At 36.9% G+C, this 23,397-nt stretch overlaps 1 protein-coding gene and 1 pseudogene across 3 annotated transcripts in view; one reads left to right on the forward strand and one right to left on the reverse strand.

Moving 5' to 3' along the window:
- MBD5 (methyl-CpG binding domain protein 5) overlaps nt 1–23,397 on the reverse strand; it is a 438,611-nt gene that overhangs the window by 385,555 nt on the left and 29,659 nt on the right. The window lies entirely within an intron of this gene.
- LOC140506214 (NADH dehydrogenase [ubiquinone] iron-sulfur protein 5 pseudogene) lies at nt 12,096–12,372 on the forward strand (annotated as a pseudogene).

A 23,397-nucleotide genomic window follows, 5' to 3' on the forward strand; every position in this document is an offset into this window, starting at 1 on the left:
CTTTCGGAAACTACAAAGTTCTTTTAATGACTACAAGCTATCCCCTGAAACAAAGTTCACCCTTTTTAAACATAAACATTTCCCCCATGATATTGCATAGCTACAGTCCCCAAAAGAAGTGAAATTGAGATCCACTTAAAGGCACAAGGTAGGTATGACCAGCCTGTAAGACATTAAAAATTATGGAATTATGCTGGAGAAATGGTATAAACAATATCATCAAAGAAAGAGGGGAAAAAAATTCTAAAACAAAAACAAAACAAAAAACCACACAGGTCAGTTAATTAGCTTGAAAGAGCGACAACCAAAAGTCAACCTGTGTGAGCCATTAGTATCTACCTAATGTGACTAGAATACAAGAAAGGATCCCAGCATACTTTATGGATCCTGCTATAACAAATTCATAGGACACAGGTAGAACTGGCATAGGATGGAGAGGCCATGAGACCATGATTCATTGCAGTAGAAACAGCGAGTTATTGAACCTGAAATGTCTTTTTCTGAACACAAAATAAATCCTAATTTAAAAGATAAGTAAGGGTTAAAAGGTGGGTTAAAAGTAACTAAAATAAGTTTTTCCTGTTACTTATATTATAGAACAGACAATTCCAAATGAATTTTTCCACTAACTTATGGGGAAACTTGTATTTTTTTTTTTTTTTTTTTACTTTTTTTGACTGGACAACTGAGGGAGAATAGCAAGAAATTCTGGATATTCTGCCTACTTTTCTGTGCTCACAGGAATTTTCCCAGTCCACTTAGTGGAAGCTATCCAAATGAAGCTCAACACTTTATTTAACTAGCAACAGCATGTGATTCTCCCTCTTCTGAAAAACTTTCCAAAATGTTACCAAAGAATTTGCTAACTGATTCAATTCCAAACACTGAGGGCAGACATCAATCTAAATTAACTATACTTATAAAATTTTCACGTTATATTAGAATCAATTTAAAAGAAAGTCATTTTTTTCAAAATTTTCATAATTTCTTCAAATTATACTTCTAAACATAATGTAACTCCTATAGAACCGACATAAAAATAATAAATGTAGTCAGCTAGCCTTATGTAACCTGAGAAGAAAAGTAAAAACTAAAAGCTAAAAAAAAAGCTAAATTCAACAATCAGAAAGTATTACCTTTGAGTCAAAATGACTTTCCTTTTAGAAATAAAATGATAGATCAGTTATTAAATTATAATCTCTTGCATAAAGGCTATACTAAAAAGACCTTTTATTTATCTGAAGCAAATTGATAATCACTGGAAGCACAAGAATTTTTATGTATCTTATTTTACTGACTTTATTGAATCCAGAAGATTTTACACAACTTCTTACTGTACTAACTTTAATTCACTGGCAAAAAAGAATGGATAGGGGTATGTCACTTAAAAATCAATTTATGCTAGAGACTAATATAGTAATAATATTTTACCTTAGGAAAATTACTTTTTAAGGCCTTAGCCAAAAAGAGCATAGCTTTTAAGCAGTTTTAATATTAACAGTAACTTTGCATTCAACTATGCATGCTACCCTTTGTGACTTTTGAACACATGCATCTATGAAATGACTAGCTTTGTTGCCAACAATGAGAATATTTTCTCTGTGGAAAACCACCTGGCACCATACAATGTCTGGACATACAACTCTGACTCCAAAAGAACTAGCAAACAAACATATGTACATGGTAATCGTAAGTACAATAATAATTCACATTCACACGTTGCTTTAAGGTTTACAAACTGCTTTCCCCACAACCCTGTGACGTAGGTAACGCAAGCATAATTATCCCCATATTACAGATGGGAAAACAGGTTCAGAGAGGTTAAGTGAATTATCTACAGCCACACAGCTAGTAAGTAGTAAAAATGGATCTTGAATCCAGGTCTCTGAACATCAAGTCTTGTGCTCCCTACATCACAATGTTCCATGGATGGCAAAATCTCATTGATTCAGATGCCAATATTTTGGAATTTGAACTAAGTGTGAGGTGAAGGTTATGCTGGAAGTACATCTATAAAAAAAGAACAAGCTAAGCAAATGAATATGATCAAAAAGATTTAAGAAGGCATCTTTAAGCTAATTGAAATTATTTTATCTAAATCTTTAAGCAGTATTCACTTACATAATGCCACTTAATGTATTCCTTAGATAAAATTTTTGTATATCATTCATTAAAGTTTATCACACAAAATTACAGATTTTCAGAGGTGTATGGCACCTCAGTAACTATGTAAGATATAAACACACTAAAAATACATACATTTGAAAACACTTGAGAGTTATAGAATTTTAAAGCTGAAGGGAACATCGTAATCCAACCCACCATTATCAGTTTATATACAAAGAGACGAGGTTAAGTCACATAGTCACTTGGTAGCAGTTCATTTTATCATGTTACTATTTACGCTATTATAAATACTAGACATTAAAATTACATTTTTAAAAGTTCCATTAAATCATACTTTACCAACTAGACTGAATATACCTCTAACTCTTTAGGCAGTATTCTCTATTGTTTTATTGTCAATTCCTAAACCAGTTCCCATGATGTTTAATTATAAGAAAATACTGTCAAAAATGGGTAATATTTTTTGAGTAAGGATATTATTACTAAAGAATAGTAACCTGAATTTATTTTGTTTTACAAATTATGTTCTCACAGGGTGCAAAAATTTTATCTTCCAGTAACTTGATTTTTTTTTTTTAAATAAAGATGATGAGTCATTTCACTAAAATCATCCTCTGATATTCTATTGGCATGGAAGCGACTATGCCTTGGCTGATTTCTATCAAGGTGCAAAGGTTTGGAATAGAAGTGGCCATTGATATATTATATATCTACCATGTAAATGCCACCCCAGAAAAAGCATAGAGAGGCTCATCATTGAAAGGTTGGCCACTAAGTGATGAATGTTTTTTTGAACGTAGAAACTCATGAATACTATATAATATGGCACTGAAATAAGATGATGAACTTGACATAACTATATTTCTAAGATTTTGGTTTCATGAACATTGAAGGCATTACTACTGACAATTTCAATGGATTAAGGAAAGAACAAGTTAATTTTTGTAGACTCAGAAAAATTTCATTAGTGACATATTTGAAACTTATCTTTGAAGAAGACTTACCTGATGCTAATATAGTGTTCTCTTCTTCATGTAGCCTTATGGCTCCATGCAATCTTTACTATTATCAAATTCTGACAAAGATACTTCAATGATATTACTGTTGTATTTCCAAAAGATTCAATAGCCAGGGGTTTTTCTCATTCCCTGTATGTGAACATGGTAATTTCAAAATTAATTTTTCTCTTGTTCAAATTTGGAAGGATTATTTATCATAAAAAATCCTGTTTTGATTACTTTTCTTAATCATTTAATTTAAAGGGGAGAAAAAGTCCTTGTCCTTAAAAAAGATGTTTTGGATAGGGCTGAGTATCTGAGCACATTCGTTTAAAAAAAAAAAAAAAGGTTGTTTAGCCTCTTGCATGTAGGCCTCCTGAAGCTTATGAAGGACTGGAACATTTTTTCCGATGAACAGTAAACAACTCTTCCTTCACATACAGTCCTGGGATTTTTATCACTCATTTAAGGGGCATGCAATTCCAAAATAATACAGCTGCACTATAAAGCACAGTAGGGAAAATCGCCAACAGAGGGCAGGATAGTGATGATCAGTGACGCCAAGGGATAGAAAGTTCTTTGAATACCAACAGATACAGTGTTTGCTTATAACCATTATGAAATTTAGAAAATTAAAGTAAAAAAAGCATGCATACCTCCTTTACCACAGCAAATGACCTCCAAATAATACAGAAAAATATACCAATACCTACTACTTCTAAGATAATTGATTCTTTCAAGGCAGAATATTCATGGCTTTGCCTTCAGGCTTGAAAGAGAAAGATATTCATTCATTATTATTAAAATAAATTTAATACTTTATACTTGTTTCTCACATAGCAGTGCTTCTAAATTGTTGAATTCACATAAAGCTTTGCAGAATACAAAGAGTTTGTGTATCTCCAACTTATCTAGCACAGCTGAATGTAAACAGAACTGGTCTTTGGGTTCTGTTCTAGGCCTTCTTCTTCTATACTACTTCATTTGGTGATCTCATCAGTACCCATGGATTTAGTTACCATCTCTATGCTGATGATTCTCATATCCACCTCTCCTGTCCTAATATCTCTGCTGACCTTCAATTGCACATCTGTCTTTCAGACATCTCAAACAGGATATCCAGTAGACATCTTAAACTCAACATGTCCAAAATGGAATTCATTTGTGTGCGTGTATGTTCATCCTTCATTGCCGAAGAAGACCATGCTATCAGAGAAATAATGACATGACTTGCACTTGACTTTGTTTTGAGGGAGGGAGGCCTGTGCAGGTCTCTAGCCTCACTTCTCCTCCAGAGCCATCTGAATCCAGTGACCAGATATTCATCAGGATGACGGGAGATGACCCAGGATGAGGCAATTGGGGTTAAATGACTTGCCCAATGTCATACAGCTAGTGAATGTCAAGTGTCTGAGGTGAGATTAGAACTCAGGGTGGCTCTATCCACTCTACCACCTAGTTGCCCCTCTCATCAAAATGTGGTAAAGCTGAAAGAAGAATGTCAATATGTGAAAATGCATCTAGGAATAATCCTGATACCACCTAAAAGGCAGATTATCACCTAAAACCTAAAGTAAAGAGAATTCTCCTAACTAAGGAACAGCGAAAGAAAAGGTCAATGAAAAATGAATGACTAGAAAGCTACTTTGCCTCATTTTGAGTAGAGGAGTTGATGGTTACATAAACACTCAGACTGAATCTTTAAAATACTATGGAAACTCTGAAAAGGAAGAATGATCCTTAGGACACATCAAAAAAAGGGGCTTTTAATATAAAAAAAAAAAGGAAAGTTGACAAGACTTGTTGACTTAAGAGCTGCCACATTACCACTCCAATCTAGATGCCAATTTGGAAAATGATAGTAGCACCCCCCTTCTCTCTCTAGCCCTCCTGAGGTTTCAGTTGGTTCTACAAAATATTTACAGAATATCTTTTGATAAATCTCATTTGAAAATGTTAAAAAAAATCATTTGAACAGTTTCCTAATCTAGATGTATATCAAAATCAGATAATGTTTCACCTACTTTGTTTTCCAAGTGTGAATTCCAAGTTCATTCTCTTTTCCATTACCATGGATTTCATTAAGGAAACTATATACAATTACAGTGTTCCAGTGCAATTAATACAATATCATTTGCAATAAAAGTGTTCTAAAAAGTTTGTGTGAATCATTTTTCTATTAACAATTATCATTTTGGAGCAGTTTTATCCTTATTATTGATTAATCTTAAATTAGCAGTGGCTAACATTTTAGCTTCAATTTTCTTTAACTTTGCTGTTCTTTCCAGGAAAAGTAATAGTCTTAGAAACATTTAAAAGTACCAAGAAGTTTTTACATTGCTTTTCAGAGAAAAGCCTTTACCGAATAATCAAGTAAAAAATAATTCAATTCAAAGGGCTAAAATTCAGTTTAAACATTTTCTTAAGTACCTACCCTCTATCTTTAAATGTGGGCAAGCCTGAGTTCAATTATTGTGGTAATATGATCAAACAATAACAATTATTAATCAAAGACAACAGCACTGGATGAGACACCAGAGAACTTGCTTTGAATCCTACCTCTGCCTCTGTGTAGCCTTGAACTTAGTCTTTCTGTGACTATGTTTCCTCATCTATGAAATGAGGAGGCTGGGCAAGATGGCCTCTAAGGGCTCTCTCAGCTCTAAATTTATATTCTTAAAGTTCCTGACCACTAACTAAGGAATATCACATGGACAAATACTACACAAAAGTTCTATTACACTAAATCTATAGGAAATGCTGAAAAGAGAGGGATGAGAGATTCTGGGAGAGTAGTATCACATGTAGCTGAAGGTTTCAGATTATTCCTCACAGAAGAGATGGCATCTAAGCTGGGCCTAAAAAAAGGACATCAATAGGCTGAGATGTGAAGCAAATTCATTCCAGATTATCAGGGACATCATGTGAAAATACAAAGGCAAGCAAATAAAAGACAAGAAAGGCAAACAAATAAAAGACAAGATAATAGTCTAGTTTAGCTGGAACACAGAGTATCTGAAAGGAATCAGTGTGAAAAACACAGCTAAAAAGCAAGGTTGGAGACATTGTAGAAGGCCTTGAATATCAGGATAAGGAGTTTATATTTTATCTTGTTGCCAGGGAATATTTTGGAGAAAATGGAATGATTTGATCACACATGTCAATCTGAAAGACTAATACCTAATTTCTCCAAAAGAGATCAGAGAATTCCTTACTATTGTCAATTCTGCCTTCACAGTCACATTTTACACTATTAGCTCCCACCCTTATCACTTCTTGAATATTGAAACAGTCTTCCTGCCGCTAGTATCTCCTTTTTCTAATCCATCTCTATATACTCAGTTACCAAACTGCTGTTTCTCAAGTGAAGGTCTTACCATGTTATTTTTAAAGAAGCTTCAATGGCTCTCTAAAGCTTCTAGGAGCAAATAAACTGCTCTATGTGATATTAAAAACCATTCACAAAGTGCCTCCAATCTATCTCTTGATGACACATTATTCTTTATCCTCCTGTAACCTATGTTCCAGCAAAACTGGCCTATTACTGTTTTCTATGGCTGAGGTGCTCTCTGCTTTTTGGAATCTCTAACTCCTTCCAAGAGTCAGTTGAGTTTAATTCAGTTCACTATGCATTTATGAGAAATTTCCTAATTTAAGAAATTGGTTTGTCTTTTTTTTATACTGACCTTTTTCTGCACTGTGTACTGACTTACATGCTATTTCTCTTGAGCAGAACGTGAGTTCCTTATGGTCAAGGATTACGTCATCTTTTGTCTATATATGTTTAGCTTAGTGACTTACACATACTTTGGGCTTAATAAATATGCTTGTAGAATGAATGAATCTGGAGAGAAGTCATAACTGAAACAAAGAGAATACTGAGATTGCTGGAGAAAATACACAAAAAAAAGAAGTTATAGGAGAAAACTTAAAGAAACACATGCAATTTGAGAATGGGAGGAGAAAGAAGAATTTATGAAGAAGACAAGGAAAGAAATCAGAGAAAGATGATCTAGGAGAGAATGATGTCACAAAAGGCAAAGGAAGACAAAGTATTAAGAAAGGGAAAGATTTAAGTAATACATAAAGAAAGGATGAATAGTGAGAAAAGGACATTGGATTTGAAAATTCAGATTCACTAGTTACTCTGGAAAGAGAAGTTACAACAGAATAGTAGGGATGGAAATCAGATTACAGGGCAATGAGAAATACAAATGTGTGGTCAGGAAGTAGAAGCAGTGAGTACAGAACTTTCTAGAAATCTGGCACTAAAGGGGAAGAGAGCATATGACAGGACTTAACGTTTGCTGAATCAAATGAGGGAATCAAAGGGCCAAAGAATGAACTGTGTGTTTTTAAGATTTGAGGTTACGATCAGGTTTGTAGGCAGAAAGAAATGGGCCAATAGATTAAGACATAAAAGAGCAGGGATGATCAATCAGTAACATGGCTTCCCAGGATAAAGGATCTAAGTCAGAAGTGTAGGATTCGGTTTTGGCAATGAGGATGACTAAGGCAGCTTGGGAAGTAAAGAACCAATGATAGGTCAGGCTGAAGGTTTCTGATATGTTGATCTCAGACTGATATTGTTCTGAGATCTCACCAGGAAAACTGAGCTTGTCCTGGTTCCCCCATATGCTAATGCTTCCTTCATTTCTATTGCATATTTCTTGTACATACCTAGAGATTTACGTCTCCTTCCTTAGAATGTGACCTCCTTGAGAGCAGGGACTAATTTTTTGTCTTTCTTTATATCCTGAGAATTTACCAGTTTCACCACAGAAAGTACTTAATATATGTTTGCTGTGTACCTGCTTAAACAAAGATCACTGGATTCAAGGTCTCCTGAGGAGGCGGCTTGGGTATACAAGTTAGAGCATTAAGTTTCTCTCTTCAAGAAAGTTTCAAATGACCCCTACAGGGAGTGACAGTAAGTTAATGACTGATGGATGACTTAAAGACTTATCATGCATCTAAGATAGTTCACTCAAGGTTTTAAATGTTGATATTTTCATATATCTACCAGTATTAAGGTTGGAACAACAGTGATGCAAGCAAGTTAAGTTTTCACCAGAAACAAAAATGCAAATAAATATCCCACATTACCAAATTTTTTAAAAAGTAAGATAAAATTGAAAAGTTCTTACATGAACAAATACAAGCTAAATTATAAAAGAAACAATTGGGGGAAAATCTTTTTGAGTAAATACCACCGATAAAAGTTTAATGTCCAACATATATTAGAGAACTGACAAAAATATATAAAAATAAGAGAAGTTTCTCCATAGATAAGTGGAGGAGAAAACAAGTTTCAAAAGAAGAAATGTAAGCTAAGCCCACAACATAAAAGAATGTCGCAAATCTTGAATAAGAGAAATGCAAATAACTTCTGGTGCAAGGTGAAACTTTGAAGCTTTGACCTCAGACCTGCCACATCTTGGAGTGCCTGTTCCCTTGAGGAAAGAAGAGAAAAGTAGGTGGGGAGTGGGGTTTCCATCTCCAGCTTCAAAGTTTCCTGCCTAATCTCCATCCGTGGAAGGAATGAAGAGTTGAGCAATAAGGCCTCCCATCTAATCATTTGACTCTGTATCTCCTTTGGAAAGAGGAATGGCATCTTTCACTCAAAGATGAACATTTTCATATGTGGTAGGTCCCACCCTATGTATCCGAGTGAATGTACACTCTGGTAGATCATCATCCAAACCCCATTCCCTATCCCCCACCATCCCACTGTTATTTCCAACCTCCTCAACCCTCCAACCCCTAAGTTGCAGCCAAACCCCATCCTCCCCTCTTCCATCTTACCCTTATGCCTGTTCCATTGGCAACAAACTTCCTTTCACCCTAAAATACTTCCCCTTCCACTCCTTTCCATCTTTTAACTATCAGAGAAACCTGGTTCCACACTGATGACAGAGCCTCCATGGCCATCCATTTCAGGGTGAATGAACTGCATTGTCACCCATTCCCCTTGGCTCTCACAGATTGAGGGAAGCTGGAATACTTGGTCTTCATTGCCACATTTAGGTTCTCTTCCTACCACCTTCACTCCTCAGTAACCTCTCTTTCTCTAAAGTATATGCTATCCATTGCTACCACTCAATCAAAATCCTGGTAGCTGTTATCTATACACCTCCAGGATACTACCCTCCCCCCTCAATTAATTTGGTAAATGGCTCACAATCTTTTTTGGTTTTCAATTCCTACCTCATACGCTGGAACTTCAAACGTACAGAATGACTTTACATTAAAAACCCTAACCCCTCAATTCCTCAATCTACTCACATCCCATTATCTACTCTTCCACTTTACATGAGCCACTCACAAAGATGGTCACATAGTTGTTCTTGCCTTTACCCACAAACGCACCACTGCCATGTTCAAGAATTCCAAATACTCTTTACTACTTCACTTGGTGATCTCATCAGCTACCATGTATTTAACTACCATCTCTATGCTAATGACTTTCCAATCTACCTATCTTGCCCCAATCTCTCTGCTGACCTTAAATCTCATATCTCCAGCTACATTTCAGACATCTCAAAATGGATGTCCAGTAGACATCTTAAATTCAACATGTCCACTCCTAAACTCCCCATTACTGTAGAGGACAATGCCATCTTCCCTCAGGCTCTTAACCTAGGAGGCACCCTTGGATTCCTTACCATCTCTTAACTCTTCATATGCAATCTGCTGCCAAGGTCTGTCAATTTCATCTTTGCAACGTCTCTGGAATATGCTCCTTTCCCTTCTCTGACATTGCCACCTCTCTGGTGCAGGCCTTTGTTACCTCATACCTGAACTACTGCAACAGGATGCTGATGAGTCTGCCTGCCTCAAGTCTCTCCCCATTCCAATCCATCCTTCATTCTGTCACCAAAGTGATTTTTCTACAGTGTAGACACAATCACATCACCTTTCAATAAATTCATAGCTTTCAAGATGAAATACAAAATACTCTGTTTAGCATTCAAAGCTCTTCAAAACCTAGTCCATGACCTTATCCTTTCAGGCTTCTTATAATTTAAAGTTCTGGAAAGTGGGGCCAATGGCATTCCACAGCCCTCCCTCACTTAAATCCAATTCATTTATAGTCATGGCATCAACCTCCTGAAGCCATGGTTCTTTTTGAGAATGAAGGACAAACAACAACCTCTGTGAGAAGTAGTAGGAGGAGCCCCACTGGGGACCCAACTGGAATGGTTCCTTCCTTCCTTCCCTCCATCCATGTGGGGTAGGTATCATACCCTTACCTGGTGGTGTTCAACCTAAAGGAATGATGCAAATTTTGATCGCTGAAACCTGGCAAGATATCTTGGGGTTAACTACTAGATTTTTTTTTCTTAAGGACCATGCCTTAAATCCAAATCACTGGCTATCATTGAGTGACAACAGGTCCCAGAACAAGTCCCACTTGGTCTTTGTTTGGGGCCTGATTGGCTCAGAGTGAAAATAAATAGCAACTGTTAATAATTTGGCCAGAAACTCTGAGGGTCTTCCCTTCCCATACTTAATTTTTGTCTGGAGGGGGTAGCAAGAGCACTAGCCCCAAAAGACTATACTCTGCCTTCTTTCTTACCTTGCCTTAATCAATGAATGAGGTACTGCCTCAGTCAAACTGAGACCTGTTAAAGATGTTAGCTTAAAAACACCAACGTCTATCACTACATCCAGGGTCATCTCTAGTTGACCTGATCTCTACCTTGCCACTAGACCCAAATGACTCAGGAGAAGAAAGTGAGGCTGATGATTTTACACAGCTCTCCCTCACTTAAATCCAATTCATTTGCATGTCACATATCACCTCCCTGATGTCATGGTCCTCTTAGAGAACTAAAGACAAACAACAACTCTAGAGTTCCCCATTTACTCAGTGATCCAGTGACAGTGGCTTCCTGGCTGTTCCACAAATAAGACACTCCATCTCCAAATATTTTATCTGGCTGTCTACCATGACTGAAATACTCTTTCCTCTTCCTCTCCAGCTGTGGGATTCCTAGGCATTGTTTAAGTCCAAGTTAAAAATCCATCTTCTACAGGAAACCTTTCCCAATCCCTAATTCTAGTGCCTTGTCTACTAATTATTTCATATTTGTGTGGTATATAAGTTGTTTATACATATTTTTTTGTTTGTTGTCTCCCTCATCATTACCCTGAGTTTCTTGGGGGAAGGAATTGTTTTTTCTTGCTTTTACTTTTATATCCGCAGGGTTTAGAGCAGTGCCTGGCATTTAGTAGGCGCTTAATAAAAGTTTACTGACTGACTAACATATTCCAAGGACGTCACAAAGATGGAGGGGACAGTTTCATATATACAAAAATATTTATAGTAGCAAAGAACTGGAAAGAATGCTGTCGTCAATAAACAGGGAAAGGGTTGAAAATATTGTGAAGTGTGAATGTAGTATTACTGCACTATGAGAAACAATGGACATGATTTCACATAAATTTGGAAAGACACATATGAACCAATGCACAAGAGAACAAACAGGCACTGTGACCACAATAATGCGAAGAAACATGACTTCTATTGCTCTGTAGAAAAGTATGGAACTAAAGGTATGGGATGAAGTATACATTTTCAGACATATTAAATGTGCTTATTTTTTTTTTTTTTATTATGCCTGTTAAAAAGAAAGGTTTTACTGAGGAACAGGGTGCATGAGGAAGATGAAAGAGTCAGGAGTTACAACACTAGGAAAAATAAGCACAAAAACAAAATCAAATATTGAATGTTGAAAAACATCAAAATACATTAAAAATATTCTAAGGACTTTTAAATATCTTCATTTCCTTGGCTTTACTGATGATTTTCCACATCTTAACACTTTTTAGTCATAAGTTTATCTTACTTATTTCTTGATTTTCAAAAATACTATCTTTTATAACAGTCTAAATTATCTCCTTACTCAGGACGACAGAGACTGGTGGTGAAGGAAAAGGATGCGACATTTGGACTAGGCTGTAGCCATGCCATTCTTTGATTTTCAGAACTGACTGGGCCTCGTATTGACAAATGGATGACAATTATGAGTGCTGAACAACCCTACAAAATACCAGCCTGAAGCCATGCTTTTGAGAAAGAATTCATTGAGTGTGCCCATGGAACTGGTACGACTTGAGCCAAGAGAGAAAATAGGTGGAAAACAACACAGCGCTTGGGAACAAGTCATGAAGCAGAAGGAGAAGCTAATAAAAGAAGGGAAGTATACCTCACCACTCAAGCAAGGAAAAGCCAAGGCCTTGAACAACCACTGGTGACATTGGGTGGCTTTGTTCTTTATGATGGGATGAAAGTATACCCTGTTGTCCTCTGCAAATGTTTATTTCTTAAAACACACATTTCCTTCCAAAGGTTAAAAATCAGAGTACAGAAGCCATTCTGCTTTCCCCAGTCCCCAGTTCTCTCTGTACTTTGCCATTAGGACAACCATAATAGGCAAGTTGGTGGCAGTGGTTCACTCACCTGTATATGATCTGTGATTCTGCCTGTATCTAAAAATAGGCACTTTGGAAAGTAAACATCTACCAATGCAAAATAAATAAATAAATAATCTCCTTATTTATTTAAATAACAATTATGTTTCCACTCACACTAAAAAAAAATTGCTCCTTACTTAACTATAACATTCTCTAAAATTCTGTTGTTATAGTGCTATCATTTAAATAGAATTATATGTTCTGTGTTTGAAGGGTCTGATAAATAGGGAAAAAGTAATACTAATCTCTCTTCCATGCGACCTTGAGCTAACAAAGCTAATGTACTTAGCATCATTAGGCATAATTTTGTTTCATACTTTTTTACTTCCTATGTACACTGTTCTAAAAGCTGTATTTTTTTCCTTTAACTCATTTCTCAAATTTCTCCTAATTCTTTATACTTATTCTCTATCTTCATTCTAAGTTGTATATCAGTAGAAGTTTAAAACTAGGGAATATTTTTCTGTACCACTAACAAAAGTCCTTTGTGACCAAAATTAAATCTACTTATTTGAGTACTCACACTGTCTTCAGATATGGAGGAAAATAGAATCAATACTTGTAGGTAACAAGGAAGGGTATGCACCCTAGTGTGTGAGAAGTAGCTAGGAAAGCAAAGCTATAATGATTCAACCACTATAAACTCTTCAATGATTCCCCTGAAACTATCTTTAGCTACCAGAGAATAGTCTAATCATGGCTGGCTTCTTCTCTCAGCCACCTTAAGACAAAAAAGATGACTTCTGTGCTAGCTAGACCATTCTCAGGGGCAGAGGGAACTATTCCAGAAAATGTGGGAAAGCCTTCTTTTTTCCATAAAAATAACAAGCTTTAAAGGAGAGACTAATACAATATTCAGTAAAAAATCCATAAAACTTAAAATGTAGATCAAAGGATTAAGATTTATTTTTTTACTATAGGATTTTAAAAATACATTTACTTTATTGGAATCTATTTTAAGAAAAACAACACTTTATTACAATGCATTTTAAAATGTATCTTATTAAATTTAATTTGTAGTATACCTGTGTGCACATGTAATTTAATCTGAAATAATTCAGAAGTGTCTCAACAAAACTAAAAATAGAGAACTGCATATGTGTTCAAACAAATCATTTAACACAGAATAGTCTACTGTCAAACTTTTCACTAAATGAAAAATATTTACTCCCAATAATACTAAACAATAACTACAGTAATACAGAACATAATTTTGAAAATTTAACGCTAGTGTTAGTACTAGATTTCCCACTCATAGTAGGAGGCAAAGTTTAAAACAACAGAAAAAGCTGACAGCCTTTTTTTCAAGAGTAGACTAGACTGGGTGTTAAACCTATCATTTTAAAGTTAATGAGAAGTCAATACAAAAGAAAACTGTCATTTGAGTGACAAAGCAGATAAGGTGCTCTACCCTAGACATAAATATCTAGATGGACAGTGCAATTCATTAGTCTTAATGCCATTTGAAACCATATATCTTCATTAAATCAGCTGGGTGAGTAAATGCCAAACCACATAAAACATTGAACTGAGAAACTTATTTTTCTCCATCATATTCAGATGAATTTTTGGAGGGACATGATAAAATATCTACAAATATTATTCTGCTATCTTGCAGGCTGGCTGTTTCAATCCATTTTAGGGGTTGGAGAGAGCTTGGCTCAATGTACTGGCACCCAGAGTATTCCGGATTCTAATTTTAGCCTTTTCTCTGACTCACTGTGCCACCCTTTATAATGCCCTGAACTTTTCTTTATGCCTCAGTTTCTTTATTGGAATGAACAGGGATATTTATATGGTTCCCCTCTCACAGCACTATTTTAAGGAATAAAGAATCTGAAGCATTTAGCAAAATAGAAAATGTTACAATAAATGACTAATTCAAAATTATTTTATAACTCACGTTGCAAAGAACAAGAAACAATTCAAACTTAAATTCTGAATTCTCCTAAATGAGAAGCATTACACTTATACTGCATTCCATTCCCTTTTCTTTTCCTGAAAGGATAACTACAACTAACATATTTGCAATGAATGGAAATATATCTTCTGTGTTTCTGCATTATATACTATATTCACCAAAGGCAAAGACAAAAACTGTCAATAAAATATTCAGTCAACCAACCAGCATAATGTAAGTAGCAGTTACTGTATTAAGCTTTTGGGACACAAAGAAAGGGAAAAAAATGGTGTCCCTGCCCTCAAGGGTATCACTATTCTTAACCCAATAGCAATTTCTAATCTAAGTGGTCCTCAGCTCTGGATTCTCTGGTCCCCCTATCATATCCCAGTGCTTTGCTGGTCAAACGTTTGATCTGAATTATGCTGGCCATCTGCCACTGCCTCCTCTTATGTGCTGAAACTAACTGGAGGAAGTAGTAAAATCTTGCTAACTGGGTCCACTACAAATTTGTTTTATCTACCCTCAAGTGTGTCCTCATGGCAGCAAGGCAATTGTTTTGTTCCTCCCGGATTTCCTATCTCAATTCCCAGAAAAGCTATTCCAAACGCTTTTCAAGTCTCTTTTACCTCTTCTTTAAATCCCTCCCCTTTGAAAGCTAGGTGGTACAAAGGATAGAGCACCAGTGCAGGAGTCAGGAGGATCTGAGTTCAAATGTCATCTCAGACACTTGACACTCACTAGCTGTGTGACCTTGGGCCAGTCACTTAACCCCAATTGCCTCATCCTGGGTCATCTCTAGTCATCCTGATGAATATCTGGTCACTGGATTCAGATCGCTTTGGAGGAGAAGTGAGGCTGGTGACCTGCACAGCCCTCCCTCACTCAAAACAAAGTCAAGTGCAAGTCATGTCATTATTTCTCAGATAGCATGGTCTTCTTCGGCAACGAAGGACAAACACACACACACACACACACACACACACACACACACACACACACATCCCTCCCCTTTAAATTCCATTCTCAGCGTAGGACCTTGTCTCTATTTGTAATGAGAAAACTGATTCTGCTATGAGATTTCTCTTCTCCTAGGGCAGCTCTCTAATTCTCCTATTCTCTTCAAGTCAAGCCCTTTTGCCATTTCTTAACTCTCTCCTCCTTTCCCCCTCAGTACTTGACAAGGAGGGGACACTCGATCCCATTCCCTCCCATCTTTCTCAAGCAGACTGCATCCACAATTGTCCTCTCCTCTCAAACCTTCAACCTCTCGCCTCCAAACACAGACAAGTCTTCCATATCCTTTAAAATCCTTTCACTATACCCTCCTACCTCCTCAACCCATCTTCCATTATCTCTCTTCCCTTTCACAGCAAAATTACTACAAAAAGCTACACCTCTGCTAGTTGCCTCTACTTCCTCTTCTTTATAACCAGTCCTAAAACCCTTGCAATCATACATCCAAACACTTCACTCAAAAGAAACAGCCAAGTTACCAATTTCCTCAATTGGTAAATAGTCACAGGATTTCAGGCAGTTCTCAAAGGAAACTAAGTTGTGGAAAAAATGCTCCAAAATCACTAATTAGGGAAATGCTAATTAAAGGAACTTTGAGATTCCTCTTCACAACATATCAAAGATGATAAAATAGTAAAATAATGAATATTGGAGGGACTGTGGGAAAACAGGCACATAAATACACTATTGGGTGGAACTGTGAGTTGCATTAGACATTCTGGAAAGCAATTTGGAACAATGCTCCCTAACGTTAGTAAACTTTGCATATCCTCTGACCTAGTATTGCTACTATGTTTATACTGATGATGGTGATGATAATAATAATTATAGCTAACATTTATGTAGTGTTTACTACATGCCAGGCACTATGCTAAATGTTTTACAGTTATTTGATTTGATTCTCACAACAATCCTGAGAGATAGGTGTTATTATTACCCCCATTTTACAGATGAGGAAACTGAGGCAAACAGAGGTTAAATGACTTTTCCAGGGTCATATAGCTAGTAAGTGTCTGAAGTCACATTTGAACTTGGGTCTTCCTGAATCCAGGTCCAGTACTCTCTACCTACTGTGTAACCTGGAGGAAAAGCACTTATACGTACAAACGTATTTATAGTGACTCCTCTTTAGAGTGGCAAAGATCTGGAAATTAAGAATGTGTCCATCAACTGTAGAATGGCTGAATCAGTTATAAAAAATTAATATAATGGAATACTACTGTGCTGTGAGGAAAAGGAGCTTCAGTGAACCCTTGGAAGGCTTGTGGGAATTGATGCTGAGTGAAATGAGTGAAGAATAAGAAGAAAAAATTATATAATAATGATACTGTGAAGAGAAAGAATTCTGAAAGACTTGACAACTCTAATCAATGCAATGACCAACCACAATTCCAGAGGACCGATCCTCTTTACACAGAGGTAGTGGAATCAATATCAAGAATGAGATCTACATTCTTAGGCCTGGACAATTTGGGAATTTTTTGACTGAATATGCATCTCTGTGAGAAGGGTTTTGTTTCTCCTAACTACCAAATTTATGGTCTTCAATTTATGGTCTTTTCTCAGTCTGAATCCTTTTTGACACCTCTCACTTCTGCACTTAATGCTGTTTGCCACCTCCACTTGATACTCTCCTCTTTCAGTTTTTATGATGTTCTCTTCTGGTTCACCTGTTTGCCTGAATAGCAGTTTTCAGTCTTTTTTCTAGCTCACCATCTATACCATTTGCCAACCATAGATGTACCCCTAGGCCCTCTTCTCTTTTTTTATTCTCTTTCATGGTAACTTTATCAGTATTGGTAGATTTAATTATTCTGTATATGTAAATGACCCCTTGATATATTTACCCAGTTCTATTCTCTTCCCTGAACTCACCAACCAATAGCTTATTGGATGTCTGAAACTGCGTGTTCTAGAGATATCTTAAAACTCAACATGTCCAAAACTGAACTTGGTATCTGTTACCCTAAATTCTGTTGGGGCTGTTCAGTAATTCAGTCACGTCTGACTCTTTGTGACTCCGTGCACCAGAGCACGCTAATACTGTCCATGGAGTTTTCTTGGCAAAGATACTGACATGGTTTGCCATTTCCATCTGCAGTGGATTAAGGCAAATTAAGTTAAATGACTTGCCAAGGATCACAGCTACTAAGTGTCTGAGATCAGATTTGAACTGAGGTCTTCCCTTCTCCAGGACCAGTTCTGTATCCACTAAACCACCTAGCTGCCTAACCCTAAACTTTACCTTCATCTAAACTCTTTCCCAGTTCTGTCAAAAGCACTACCATTCTTCTACTCTCATGTTTGCTACTGTGGCACTCTCCGTAACTCCTGATTCTCCTTGACTCCTCATCCTCTCTCATCCCACATACCCAATAAGTTGCCAAACCTTGACATTTCTAAACTTCCATGACAATCTCTCTTGCGTCTAACTGCTTTTCCTCCTACTAAGACAACCACCTTAATGGCTTTAATAATAATGCTGAATGTTCACGCTGAAGAAAAAAACTATTAATAATATTTCCTCAATTTTTAAAATCGCTTAATAGATAATTCAGAAGAATAACATTTACTAATTAATATGGTTATGCAGAATAATGTCAAGCATTGTTATTATTAATAATGGCATGAATCCAACTGATAAAATTGTTAAATACAGTCAATTACTGATCATCTGTGCTAATGAATAATAGAGTTCCATGAAATAACATTCAGAAAATTTCAAACTTGATTTAATCAACATTTTCGAGTTCCTCCCTGACTTGGCCTAATCAAAATCAGTAAAGCCCTCGGCTTGAATCCTACCTCTAACACTTATGACTTGTGTGACCATGGGCAAGCAAATCATTTTTACCTATTTGAGCCTCAATTTCCTTATCTGTAAGAGAGGATAGTAGTTACTACTGTAAACGGGTTATTTTGAGGATAAAAAAATGATATATGTAAAGTACTTTGTAGACCTTAATGGGATGAGGATAGGGTCTAAATCTGTATTTCATTGGTCTGTGGAACTCACAAGTGAGAATATATATATTCATATACTAATGTAGACTGACATCTTCTTTGTAACTTAAAAGTCTTAGAGATGTCTAGAGCAGGGGTGTCAAACACTTCACCCCAATGCAGCTAGCAACAGTCCAGAGTGCAGCTGCATCAGATTCAAATGGAACTGGGAGATAGTTAACAAAATAAATAAAAATACAATAGAAGACAATGTTGGTATGTGGTTTTCTAAGTCAATATACTGATCATAGATCCTTACGTACAGGTTAGTTGCCCTGTTTCTATCTGAGTTGAACACTACTGGGCAAGACAACTGAGAGATTAGATGGGTTGCATAGGGTCACAAAGTCAGTACTTGTAATAAGCACTACCTGACCCTAGATCTTCCTGGGTTTGAGGTTAGCTCTCTGTGCACTATAGCATGCTCCTGTCAGTAACCCTTAAGACATGATATAAATAGCAATTCTCTAAAAATTCAGGTCCAATACAGAATTCATCTTCCATAACCCACCTCCCCATTTCCCCAAATGTTCCTATTAGCCCAACTTCCTTAAGGCATGATATAAATAGCAATTCTCTAAAAATTCAGGTCCAATACAGAATTCATCTTCTATAACCCACCTCCCCATTTCCCCAAATGTTCCTATTAGCCCAACTTCCTTTTTCTGTGAAGGGCACCATACTTCCAGGCATTGTGGGGGTATTCTCAACTTTTTGTCATCCTCCCTTCCTTCCCTGTCCCCTCCAAAACTGTCAAGTCTTGTTAATTTTACTTCTAGAATGTCTCTAGTATCTTTCTCCCACTCACCCACCACCCTAATTCAAGACTATATCATATCTCACCAGTACTATTACAATAGTTTTCTAATTGTTCTTCCTGCTTCTCTGCTCTCCAATCCATCTTCCACACAGCTGTCAAAGTGATATTATTACAGAACAAGTCTGCATATCAGTCCCCTACACAAGAACTTCTGGGGGCTTTCTGTTTGATTTAGGAAAGATCCATGGTACATAAGGCTCTTCATAACTTGTCCTGGCCAACCTTGGGAGACCTATTGCTCATTATTACTCTTTTTGCACTCTAGGGTACAGGCACACTTTGTTTTACTGTGCTTTATTGCACTTTGCAGATACTGTGTTTTTCACAAACTGAAGGTTCATGGCAACCTCATGTCAAGCAAGTCTGTCGGCGCCATTTGTTCAATAGCATATGCTCACATTGTGTCTCTATCATATTTTGGTAATTCTCACAGTATTTCAAACTTTTTCATTATTATATCTATAATGGTAATCTGTGATCAGTGATCTTTGATGTTACTATTTTAATTGTTTTGGAGTGCCATGGACCATGCCCATTTAATACAATGTGTGTGTTCTGACTGCTCCATCCACTGGCCTCTATTTCCTCAGACACAACACTATTGAAAATAGGTTGATTAATAACTCAACAATGTCCTCTAAGAGTTCAAGTGAAAGGAGGGGTCAATAGATGCCACAAACTTCATTGTTGTCTTATTTGAAGAAATTGCCACAGCCACCCCATCCTTCAGGAGCTACCATACTGAACAATCAGTAGCCATCATCAACACTGAGAGATGACCCTTTGCTGCTGAGGGTTCAAATGATGGTTGGCATTTTTTTAGCAATAAAGTATTTTTAAATTAAGGTATGTACATAAGGTTTTTTTTTCAAGCCACAACAGCATTATACAATTAAGAAGCTACAGTACAGTGTAATATGCACTAAGTTTATATGCATTAAGAAACCAAAAAATTTGAGTCATTTACTTTATTATGATATCTGCTCTATTACAGTGGTCTGGAACTGAACCCATAATATTTCTGAGGTAATCCTGTAGTCAAGTTAAGCCAGGCATACAAGGCCTCCTAAAATGGAAATATCATTCCTCACCTTCATGCCTTTCAACAGGTTGACGATGGTAACAGCATTAACCTCCTTTTCATCTCCACCTCTGCGAATCCCTGGTTTCTTTCAAAACTCAGCTCAAGCACTGCTCCATAAGTGTCCTTGCTGAAGCTCATACCATGCCTCTCCCATGCTTTTTTTCGTAGAAGGTTGATTTCCTATTTTGTGTCTGTATCCCTAGTACTTAACACAATACCTTGCACAGAGTAGGTGCAGAATAAATCAATAAAACTTACTGAGTGACTAATTAAGTCTAGTATTTTCTTCCTCTGGACTATCAAAGCGTTTCAGATTAGATTCATGAGAGAACAATTACTCCCAGATTCTGGGGTAAACTGTGGATCCATAGCTCATAAGCCCTTACCAGTGTGCTTAGTTTTAATAGTAAGTCAGTATGTAAAATTAACACCAAGCAAAGGCATTTATTAAGATGGCATAATAAAATAATATTAACAAACCATTTCTTTTATTAACCTGGGGCCCATGGGCCCACAAATGCAAACAATGCCTATGGAAATAGCAGGCACAAACTTAAAGGACAATGGCAGTGAGGGCATGTCCAGGTTGCAGGGCCCTAATACCTTTTTTCTTCTGTTGGAGCAACCACACTTCTTTTCTGGGGAGTCTGCCCTGCCAGACTCTTCTCCACAGCTCTGACTGTGCCTGCTTAGGTTAAGTATCTCTTAAATCCAGTCACCTTTCTTTACTGCTGTCAGAGGATGAGGTAGAGATGGCCTTCATCCCTAAAGGTGCTTCTTAACTGGAATATGACTCTTCTCTATACCAATGTCACTATATAGGATGGGTCTGCTCCCTGTGGGATGTGCCTCAATTTCTCTTAACCTAAGGAACTGCTGCCAGGTAATGATGAGTGCTAATACTAGGCTCCATAGCAATGGGAGTGGAGGAAGAAGGAAAATCTCTTATCTATCAATCACTGTCATCTTATAAAGGCAAGGGACAGTTCACAAAGTTATTCTCTATGCCAAGCCTCCAACTCTTGAACTTTCTGATTATGGGAGGCTATCCCAGCTTAATATTTTTTAAGGCTTCCAGGGGTATGGTCAATCTTTTCCCTCCCAATTTAATCATATAATTCCTTCATACTTCCATAAGGGATGATGGCATACCAGACCTATTTAGGTCAATAGCATATTAATAGCAGGTTTCCTGCTATGAGTCTCTTAATTTTTATGAATATATCAACTGGGGGGAGGGCGAAGGAAAAGGACCAACCTCCCCCCCCACTCCCCCCTTTCCAGTTCCCTTACACAGAAATGAGGAAGTTTGTTGGGAGAGGGAGGGATGGGAGAAATAAAAGTGCTCATAAATTCTTGAAAAATGCAAAATTAAATCTTCATTTTAGAGGGATATTAACCCTTTGGGGCTCTAAGAAGCATTTGATAAATTGTCCATTTTAAACAAAATCACCCATTTTTGAAATATTTCACTCAGTAAGCAATAAAAGAATGAAAAGATTTCAATTCTACTGCTAGAACTTCCCTATCATCTATGTTTTTCAGAGTAAGTGTCCCAGACCAACTGAGGTCCCAATGTATGGAATTCAAATTCTACCTCATAGCCTTGATTGCAAATGCCTATATTACCTCCTCTAAATTCTTTGTCTTTATTCTAATCACTTCAGTTCTTCTCTAGGATCAGTCCAACTATGATTGCCCTTTTTTCAGTGACCTTTGAATTCCTCACTCCTTCCTTCTCAACAAATCTCCTTACATGATTTTTTTGACTTTTCTTTCCATTCTCTTACTTTTAACCTAAATCTGGATCTAACCTGACAGTATCACACTCCATGCAAACATCTACACAGGAGACTAGTCTCCTTCCCCTACTCATTACAACCAGGAAGAGAGATGGTCACTCTGCTCCTCCTTATCACTTGGAAAAATTCTAAAACCACCCCTCAATAAGCTTTGCTCTTGCTTCATTCAAGCAATCTATTTCTACCACCGCTATTTCTATTTCTCTTCCTTAGCCTTTTTCCCAGTCACCTCTACTACCTTTCTCAGTGTATTTGGTATCTGGATCTTAGTGTTCCTCTTCACTTCATCCATCAGATCTCTTGGGGCCTTTAATATTAATTTTTATGATCCCTCTATCAATCTTAACACTCACTTCTTCAGCTTCCTCAACTCAAACAACCCCTTAACTTCAATTACATGGTGTGTTTGGTCATACCTTGGACAATAAAAAGTAGCCTTAGGAATGCTACTGACTTCAGTGATTAGAAAACTGTCTCAATATGGTAAAGAACAGAAGTGGACTGAAAACAGGAACCTGGGTCCAGATGGCTGTGTTATTTCAAACACAGAGGACAACCATTCAGTGTATGTACAGGTCTAAGTGACGAAGCAGTAATTATAAGGCCTAGAGAGAGAGGGGAGAGCTTGGAGAGAGAGAAGAAAAGTACAAATCCCACCGTGGGGGGAAGGAAGGGGTGTTGTTGGAAGGAAGGAGCAGAACTGCCACAGGGTGACCTTGCACAATCATGGGGGACTTTTATAGGATGTTACCTCCTCATCCAGGCTTGACTCCCACCGATTTCAACTACTATATGTTACTTGACAATCTCTTGTCTCACTCACCTTTTTCCTCTACTGTCAATCTTAGAATAATTATCCCTAGGTAAATCCCACCATCTAATAAAGTACAAAGCATTAACTAGAAAAGTTATGAAAAACCAAGATATCTCATCTCAGTCCCACTCCCGCTGCCAAAGTATGACAGATAACCTCATCTCTGTTTCTATCCTTGTTCAGTTCCTCTACCATTACTGACCCTCTGACAATATCTACTATAACTATTCTATCAATAAATTTATGAATGGATCCTTAAGATTTGCAAACTACTTGCCTCACAACTCTATGAAGCAGGTGGTATAAGCTTACAGAACAGGAGTACCTACAACTTTTTACCAAAGTAAAATAA

The sequence above is a fragment of the Notamacropus eugenii genome, chromosome 5 (assembly GCF_028372415.1).
Source record: "Notamacropus eugenii isolate mMacEug1 chromosome 5, mMacEug1.pri_v2, whole genome shotgun sequence".
NCBI lineage: Eukaryota > Metazoa > Chordata > Mammalia > Diprotodontia > Macropodidae > Notamacropus > Notamacropus eugenii.